Raw genomic sequence first — 10152 nt, forward strand, 5'->3', positions numbered from 1 at the left:
CTCATCATACTTGTGTGGTTAATTTGTCCTGAAACTCCCAGTACCTATAGAGTTCATCCAGGCTACTTTAGAAATTCACTTATGAGGTGAAATGGAACCAGAACCACCCATGTCCTCCGTCGTCCGTGAGCACTATGAGGTAGAATAGAGCTAGCAACCAGCATAGCAACCAGAATAGCAACCAGCATAACGACAGACGCTTTGGTTCATTACGTAGGCCGATCAGGATTTGACAGGTTCTAGCAACGGCACTAGCAACATACGCTAATAGCTAATTGAATCCCGTTGTGACCCAGGGGTGGAAACCATTTGGCAGTGGACATTATTTGACAAGGCAGGCCCTGTTATAAATAATGTGAACATCATTTTTTGTTTAAATATCCCACCCATTCAACTAGGACTATTCAAAATAAAGGGCATGACCTTAGTTTTCTCTGTTCTCTAACCTGAACCTGCAGAGGCTGGCCAGTGAAGCAGAACGTGTCCAGTGAGACCATCCCTGGCACGACAGCATCAAGGTAACACTACTGGCCGCCTCGCTTCGCGTTCCTAGGAATCTATGCAGTATTTTGTTTTTTTACGTGTTATTTCTTACATTGGTACACAAGTTAATCGGTGAGCGAGTTTATTAGCAAGTGCATCGGTGATGTCGAACCCACAGCAACTATTAAAACATTCCCAAACCAGAAACCGTGGATTGATGGCAGAATTTGTGCGAAACTGAAAGCGCAAACCACTGCTTTTAACCAGGGCAAGGTGACCGGAAACATATGCGAATACAAACAGTGTAGCAATTCCAATAAGAAAGAGTGTTCCAAACCTCTCTGCCAATAACAGATAGTTTCACCTCCCCACTCAGACCACTCCCAGACAGACCTATCAACATTTCAGCTTGAGAAATTTTAATTGAAAACAATCACAGAAAGGTACTTGATTGTCAGCCAAAAATGATTTGACTGTGAGATACAAACGGCTGCATTGGACCTTTTAACTCAATCCTGGAACATAAAAATACTATTTGGGTTGAATAGTATGTCATGTCTGCACTGCAGCTATTAGGGCTGGGTGGATACTAGTATTACAATATTTTTTTTCCATGGCAAAAATGAAAATACGAAGCAGACCAAACTCTTTGGTCCTTTAAATACCTGCTGTATGTAAGATATTGTGTGCTATAGCTTGAAAAATAAATACATGTGACTCTGGATGGCAACATAATGATGTTTGTTTCCAACATTAGGGCTGTTTTCCTAAAGAAGTTTAATCCACTTCACGTTTTGTTTCCTTGCCACTTTCCTAATGAATATTGTGATATTGGTATCGTCATGGTCCTAGTAGCTACACTACATGGCCAGATGTCTGTGGGCACCCCTTCAAATGAGTTGATTCAGCTATTTCAGCCATACCTGTTGCTGACAGGTGTATAAAATTGAGCACATCGCCATGCAATCATGAACATTCAATCCTCTGGCGGCAGCTTTGGTGGACATTCCTGCAGTCAGCATGCCATTTGCCTCCTCCCTCAAAACTTATGTCATTGTGTTGTGTAGACAAACATTGGCAGTAGAATGGCCCATACTGAAGAGAATAGTGACTTTTAACATGGCACCGTCATAGGATTCCCCCTTTCCAACAAGTCAGTTAGCTAACATTTCTGCCCTGATAGAGCTGCCCTGGGCAACTGTAAGTGCTGTTATTGGGAAGTGGAAGCATCTAGGAGCCACAACGGCTCAGCCGCAAAGTGGTAGGCCAAACAAGCTCACAGAACGGGACCACGAGTGTTGAAGAGTGTTAACATGATCTGTCCTCGGTTGCAACACTCACTACTGAGTCCCAAACTGCCTCTGGAAGCAACATCAGCACAAAAACTGTTCATTGGAACCTTGATTAAATGGTTTTCCATGGCCGAGCAGCCGCGCACAAGCCTAAGGTCACCATGCGCAATGCCAAGCGTCGGCTGGAGCAGTGGAAACACATTCTCTGAAGTGATCAATCACCCTTCACCATCTAGCAGTCCAACGGACGAATCTGTGTTTGTCGGATGCCAGGAGAACGCTACCTGCCCCAATGCATAGTACCAACTGTAAAGTTTGGTGAGGGAGGAATAATGGTCTGGCGCTGTTTTTCATGGTTCGGGCTTGGCCCCTTAGTTCCAGTGAAGGGAAATCTTAACGCTACAGCATAAAATGACATTTTAGACGATTCTGTGCTTCCAGCTTTGTGGCAACAGTTTGAGGAAGGCCCTTTCCTGTTTCAGCATGATAATGCCCCCATGCACAAAGCGAGATCCATACAGAAATGGGTTATCGAGATTGGTGTAGAAGAACTTGTCTTGCCAGCCCTTACCTCAACCCCATCGAACACCATTGGGATGAATTGGAACGCCAACTGCCAGCCAGGCCTAATCGCCCAACATCAGTGCCCTACCTCACTAAGCATGTCCCCGCAGCAATGGTCCAACATCTAGTGGAAAACCTTCCCAGAAGAGTGGAGGCTGTTATAGCAGCAAAGCGGTACGCCATATTAATGCCCATGATTTTGGAATTTAATGTTCGACAAGTAGGTGTCCACAAAGATCGGAAACTGTTGCAAATGATGTTAAATGCAGTAATACAATCAGTACATGTACAACATATGTGGAACTGTCCTTTAACTGCACTCAAATTGATGTCTATTGTTTTTAAACTCTTTTTGAAGATCTACAATGAGAAAAGAAGGCAGTTCAGCCTAGTAAATAATTTTCCTTATGAGATGGTGGAGAAGGTAGCTTCAGACATCGAGAAGCTACTGGCCAAGAAATGCTAAGCACTTGATGTAAGTCAGCAATTTGACTTCTATTTATTTCACAAAAAAACACTAACAGCCAGTTGGACGCACTGCCAAATTCTCTAAAACGATGTTGGAGGTGACTTATGGTAGAGAAATTAACATTCAATCCTCTGGCGGCAGCTCTGGTGGACATTCCTGCAGTCAGCATGCCATTTGCCTCCTCCCTCAAAACTTATGTCATTGTGTTGTGTGACAAACTTCACATTTTAGAGCGGCATTTTGTTGCCCCCCAGCACAAGGTGCACCTGTGTAATGATCATGCTGTTTACTCAGCTTTTTATATGCCACACCTGTCAGGTGGATGGATTATCTTGGCAAAGGAGAAATGCTCACTAACAGGAATGCAAACAAATTTGTGCACAAAATTTGAGAGAAATAAGCTTTTTGTGCATATGGAACATTTCTGTGATCTTTTATTTCAGCTCATGAAACATGGGACCAATACTTTACATGTTGCGTTTATATTTTTGTTCAGTATATTTAGGAACACAAAATGCCTCCCAAACCAGCTTTTCAGGTATTTGTGAAAGCAAAGACAGGTGGAAGTTACAATTCAATTTGTGTTTCAGTAAACATTTATTTTTGTATAATTATTGTATAGTTTATTAATATATGTCTAGGAAACTGCTCCATAACGTAGAAGATGTATAGGAACAATAGAAGACAAGGTTACAGATTTCCTTTGTGCACAAAGGACAGCTTCTACAAACATTGCAGTATAGCAATGATTTATATTGCTTTTTATAGTTGATTTTTCCTTTTGCATTGCAAATATTGTACTGTATATCGATCAGGTCCTCTACCAATTTTTCCTATCATCAGAATAAATTGTTTATAAAAGATAATATAAAAATGTATTACAAAAATGTGAATAGACCTACCTTGTTGGTACTAGTTCCTCCTGAGTCCGGGACTCTGAAATAGTTCTGAAAAAAGGATTTCACCAGCACCTATCTATACTTGCACAATATAAAGTGAGGACTGTCTAGCTCTCCTATTTCTCCAGCTATTTCTTGTAAATGGGGCCATTATAGTAATAGAGGGACCATAGTTTTACTTTCAATATAACTCTTTCACTTTTATTTTACAAATAAGAGCATCAGGTGGTTATGTGATTTAGACAGAAAGACAAACACCCAGCTCTTTTAGTCTTCTAAACCAATTACATTTCTATGAAGTCAGACCATTTATGAACACAATTGTTTATCTTTTATCAATGACATTACAAGTAAGAGAAGGTCAGTGAACTATTAACAAATATTTGCAGTATTATATCATGCAAACTGCTGTCATAATATGCTTATGTTTCTCATCATACTTGTGTGGTTAATTTGTCCTGAAACTCCCAGTACCTATAGCGTTCATCCAGGCTACTTTAGAAATTCACTTATGAGTTGAAATGGAACCAGAACCACCCATGTCCTCCGTCGTCCGTGAGCACTATGAGGTAGAATAGAGCTAGCAACCAGCATAGCAACCAGAATAGCAACCAGCATAACGACAGACGCTTTGGTTCATTACGTAGGCCGATCAGGATTTGACAGGTTCTAGCAACGGCACTAGCAACATACGCTAATAGCTAATTGAATCCCGTTGTGACCCAGGGGTGGAAACCATTTAGCAGTGGACATTATTTGACAAGGCAGGCCCTGTTATAAATAATGTGAACATCATTTTTTGTTTAAATATCCCACCCATTCAACTAGGACTATTCAAAATAAAGGGCATGACCTTAGTTTTCTCTGTTCTCTAACCTGAACCTGCAGAAGCTGGCCAGTGAAGCAGAACGTGTCCAGTGAGACCATCCCTGGCACGACAGCATCAAGGTAACACTACTGGCCGCCTCGCTTCGCGTTCCTAGGAATCTATGCATTATTTTGTTTTTTTACGTGTTATTTCTTACATTGGTACACAAGGTAATCAAGGTAATCTTAGGTTTTATTACATACAGTCGGTAGGAACTACTGGATATAAGACGTCAACTCACCATCATTACGACCAGGAATACGACTTTCCCGAAGCGGATCCTGTGTTTTGCCCACCACCCAGGACAATAGATCGAATCCCAGCCGGCGAACCAAAACAACGACACCGTAAAAGGGGCAGACGAAGCGGTCTTCTGGTCAGGCGCCGGAGACGGGCATATCGCGCACCGCTCCCGAGCAAACTACTCGCCAATGTCAAGTCTCTTGACAACAAGGTTGATGAAATCCAAGCAAGGGTAGCATTCCAGAGAGACAGAGACTGTAACGTTCTTTGATTCACGGAATTGACTCACTCGAGCATTGCGCCGACAGAAACAAGCATCTTTCTGGTAAGAAGAGGGGCGGGAGGGGGGGGGGGGTTATTCCTTATGATTAACGAGCCTTGGTGTGATCATAACAAGATACAGGAACTCAAGTCCTTCTGTTCACCTGACTTAGAATTCCTCACAATCGAATGTCGACCGCATTATCTACCAAGAGAATTTTCTTTGATTATAATCACAGCTGTATATATTCAACCCCAAGCAGACACATTGATGGCCCTGAACAAACTTTATTTGACTCTATGTAAACTGGAAACCACATATCCTGAGGCTGCATTCATTGTAGCTGGGGATTTTAACAGGGTTAATCTGAAAACAAGACTCCCTAAATTCTATCAGCATATCGATTTTGCTACTAGGGCTAGTAAAACCCTGGATTATTTTTATTCAAACACTCCGCGACGCATGTAAGGCCCTCCCCCACCCTCCTTTCTGAAATGCTGACCACGACTCCATTTTGTGGCTTCCAGCCTATAGACAAACTAAAACAGGAAGCTCCCGCGCTCAGGTCTGTTCAACGCTGGTCCGACCAATTTGATTCCACGCTTCAGATTGCTTCGATCACATGGATTGGGATATGTTCCTCATTGCGTCAAACATTGACGAATACGCTGATTCGGTGAGTGAGTTTATTAGCAAGTGCATCGGCGATGTCGTACCCACAGCAACTATTAAAACATTCCCAAACCAGAAACCGTGGATTGATGGCAGAATTTGTGCGAAACTGAAAGCGCAAACCACTGCTTTTAACCAGGGCAAGGTGACCGGAAACATAGCCGAATACAAACAGTGTAGCTATTCCCTCCGCAAGGCCATCAAACAAGCTAAGCGTCAGTATAGAGACAAAGTAGAGTCGCAATTAAATGGCTCAGACACAAGATGTAGGTGGCAGGATTTACAGTCAATCACGGACTACAAAAAGAAAACCAGCCCCTCGCGGACCAGAATGTCTTGCTCCCAGACAGACTAAACAACTTCTTTGCCCGCTTTGAGGACAATACAGTGCCACTGACACTGCCCGCTACCAATACCTGCGAACTCTCCTTCACTGCAGCCGACGTGAGCAAAACATTTAACCCTCGCAAGGCTGCAGGCACAGACGGCATCCCCAGCCGCGTGTGTTTACAGACATATTCAATCAAACCTTATCCCAGTCTACTGTTCCCACATGCTTCAAGAGGGCCACCATTGTTCCTGTTCCCAAGAAATCTAAGGTAACTGAGCTAAACGACTACCGCCCCGTAACACTCACTTCCATCATCATGAAGTGCTTTGAGAGACAAGTCAAGGACCATATCACCTCCACCCTACCTGACACTCTAGACCCACTCCAATTTGCTTACCACCCCAATAGGTCCACAGACGATGCAATTGCAACCATACTGCACACTGCCCTAACCCATCTGGACAAGAGGAATAACTATGTGAGAATGTTGTTCATCGACTACAGCTCAGCATTTAACACCATACTCGTCATCCCACCCTGGGTCTTGACCCCACCCTGTGCAACTGGATACTGGACTTCCTGACGGGCCGCCCCAGGTGGTAAGGGTAGGTAACAACATCTCCAACCCACTGATCCTCAACAATGGGGCCCCACAAGGGTGCATTATGAGACCTCTCCTGTACACCCTGTTCACCCACGATTGCGTGGCCATGCACACCTCCAACTCAATCATCAAGTTTTCAGACGACACTACAATGGTTGGCTTGATTACCAAAAACGACGAGACGGCCTACAGGGAGTAGGTGAGGGCCCTCGGAGTGTGGTGTCAGCAAAATAACCTCGCACTCAACGTCAAAAAAACAAAGGAGATGATCGTGGACTTCAGGAAACAGCAGAGGGAGCACCCCCCTATCCACATCGACGGGACAGTAGTGGAGAGGGAAGTAAGTTTTAAGTTCCGGCGTACACATCACGGACAAACTGAATTGGTCCACCCACACAGACAGCGTGGTGAAGGCGCAGCAGAGCCTCTTCAACCTCAGGAGGCTGAAGAAATTTGTCTTGTCACCAAAAGCACTCAAACTTTTAAAGATGCACAATCGAGAGCATCCTGTCGGGCTGTATCACCGCCTGGTACGGGAACTGCTCTGCCCACAACCGTAAGGCTCTCCAGAGGGTAGTGAGGTCTGCACAACGCATCCCTGGGGGCAAACTACCTGCCCTCCAGGACACCTACACCACTCGATGTCACAGGAAGACCATAACATCATCAAGGACAATAACCACCCGAGCCACTGCCTGTTCACCCTGCTATCATCCAGAAGGCGAGGTCAGTACAGGTTCATCAAAGCAGGGACCAAGAGACTGAAAAACAGCTTCTATCTCAAGGCCATCCGACTGTATAACAGCCACCACTAACAGCTGCTGCCAACATACTGACTCAACGACAGCCACTATAATAATGGAAAAATTGATGTAAAAAAATGTATGACTAGTCACTTTAAACAATGCCACTTAACATAATGTTTACATACCCTACATTAGTCATCTCATATGTATATACTGTACTCTATACCATCTCCTGCATCTTGCCATCTTTATGTAATACATGTATCACTAGCCACTTTAAACAATGCCACTTTTATATGTTTACGTACCCTACATTTCTAATCTCATATGTATATACTGTACTCGATACCATCTACTGCATCTTGCCTATGCCGTTCTGTACCGTCAGTCATTCATACAGTGCCTTGCGAAAGTATTCAGCCCCCTTGAACTTTGCGACCTTTTGCCACATTTCAGGCTTCAAACATAAAGATATTTGTATTATTTGTATATAGGCCTACTGCATCTCTGATTGGTTATTCCACAGCGCAGGGAGTCAGGAAGGTGAGTTCAAAATGAGGCTCCGTAGTGTGTGTGGCCTCCACGTGCCTGTATGACCTCCCTGCAACGCCTGGGCGTGCTCCTGATGAGGTGGCGGATGGTCTCCTGAGGGATCTCCTCCCAGACCTGGAATAAAGCATCCGTCAACTCTTGGACAGTCTGCGGTGCAACGTGGCGTTGGTGGATGGAGCGAGACATGATGTCCCAGATGTGCTCAATTGGATTCAGGTCTGGGGAACGGGCAGGCCAGTCCATAGCATCAATGCCTTCCTCTTGCAGGAACTGCTGACACACTCCAGCCACATGAGGTCTAGCATTGTCTTGCATTAGGAGGAACCCAAGGCCAACCGCACCAGCATATGGTCTCACAAGGGGTCTGAGGATCTCATCTCGGTACCTAATGGCAGTCAGGCTACCTCTGGCGAGCACATGGAGGGCTGTGCGGCCCCCCAAAGAAATGCCACCCCACACCATGACTGACCCACCGCCAAACCGGTCATGCTGGAGGATGTTGCAGGCAGCAGAACGTTCTCCACGGCGTCTCCAGACTCTGTCACGTCTGTCACGTGCTCAGTGTGAACCTGCTTTCATCTGTGAAGAGCACAGGGCGCCAGTGGCGAATTTGCCAATCTTGGTGTTCTCTGGCAAATGCCAAACGTCCTGCACGGTGTTGGGCTGTAAGCACAACCCCCACCTGTGGACGTCCGGCTCTCATGCCACCCTCATGGAGTCTGTTTCTGACCATTTGAGCAGACATATGCACATTTGTGGCCTGCTGGAGGTCATTTTGCAGGGCTCTGGCAGTGCTCCTCCTGCTCCTCCTTGCACAAAGGCGGAAGTAGCGGTCCTGCTGCTGGGTTGTTGCACTCCTACGGCCTCCTCCACATCTCCTGATGTACTGGCTGTCTCCTGGTAGCGCCTCCATGCTCTGGACACTACGCTGACAGACACAGCAAACCTTCTTGCCACAGCTCGCATTGATGTGCTATCCTGGATGAGCCACTTGTGTGGGTTGTAGACTCCGTCTCATACTACCACTAGAGTGAAAGCACATCCAGCATTCAAAAGTGACCAAAACATCAGCCAGGAAGCATAGGAACTGAGAAGTGGTCTGTGGTCACCACCTGCAGAACCACTCCTTTATTGGGGGTGTCTTGCTAATTGCCTATAATTTCCACCTGTTGTCTATTCCATTTGCACAATAGCATGAGAAATGTATTGTCAATCAGTGTTGCTTCCTAAGTGGACAGTTTGATTTCACAGAAGTGTGATTGACTTGGAGTTGCATTGTGTTGTTTAAGTGTTCCCTTTATTTTTTGAGCAGTGTGTTAAATGCATTAACAGAAATTGCCATAACCAAACAAACATTGTAGATCAGAAATTATGGTAAGTGTACTACTGGTGATACTGGTGTGCCATTGCCACGGCCTCCAATGGATTAGTCCACTGAGACAGGCATGAATCAGACAGGTGTCTTATTTGCCATAATTAATATATATATAAATATATATGTATATATATATATATATATGTGTATATATATATATATATATATGCAGTTGTCACGCCTTGGTCTTAGTTTTGTGTGTTTTAGTTTATTAGTTAGTCAGACCAGGGTGTGACATGGGGTTATTATGTATTGTATTTTCGTTTTGGGGTTTGTAGTGTTGGGATTGTAGTTGATTAGGGGTGTGTGTGTGGTTTATTAGGTTGGCTGCCTGAGGCGGTTCTCAATCAGAGTCAGGTGCTTCTCGTTGTCGCTGATTGGGAACCGTATTTAGGTAGCCTGATTTCGCTTTGCATTTCGTGGGTGATTGTTCCTGTCTCTGTGTTAGGTTGCACCAGTCAGGCTGTATTAGGTTTCGTTCTGTTTGTTGTTTTTTGTATTTATTTAGTTATTCGTGTTAGTTCGTTCGTTTTGTCTTCATTCAATAAACATGAGTAACTTACACGCTGCATTTCGGTCCGACTCTCCTTCAACAACAAAAGAACGCCGTTACAGCAGTGCCTTCGGAAAGTATTCAGCCCCCATGACATTTTCCATGTTTTGTTATGTTACATCCTTTTTCTAAAATGAATTAAATATTTTTTCCTCAACAATCTACACACAATACCCCATAATGACAAAGCGAAAACAGCTTTTTATACATTGTTGTATAAAAAAATATCTTATTTACAT

General features: G+C 44.3%; 1 long non-coding RNA gene across 2 annotated transcripts in view; it reads left to right on the forward strand.

The window, feature by feature from the left end:
- Window positions 1–190: 190 nt before the first annotated feature.
- Window positions 191–10152, forward strand: part of LOC135539659 (uncharacterized) — a 47429-nt gene continuing 37467 nt past the window's right edge. For both annotated transcript variants that reach the window (XR_010455655.1, XR_010455654.1), the window contains exons 1-2: window positions 191–518; window positions 4596–4655. This is a non-coding gene — a long non-coding RNA (uncharacterized LOC135539659). The remainder of the gene's footprint in view (window positions 519–4595; window positions 4656–10152) is intronic.

The sequence above is a fragment of the Oncorhynchus masou genome, chromosome 5 (assembly GCF_036934945.1).
Source record: "Oncorhynchus masou masou isolate Uvic2021 chromosome 5, UVic_Omas_1.1, whole genome shotgun sequence".
NCBI lineage: Eukaryota > Metazoa > Chordata > Actinopteri > Salmoniformes > Salmonidae > Oncorhynchus > Oncorhynchus masou.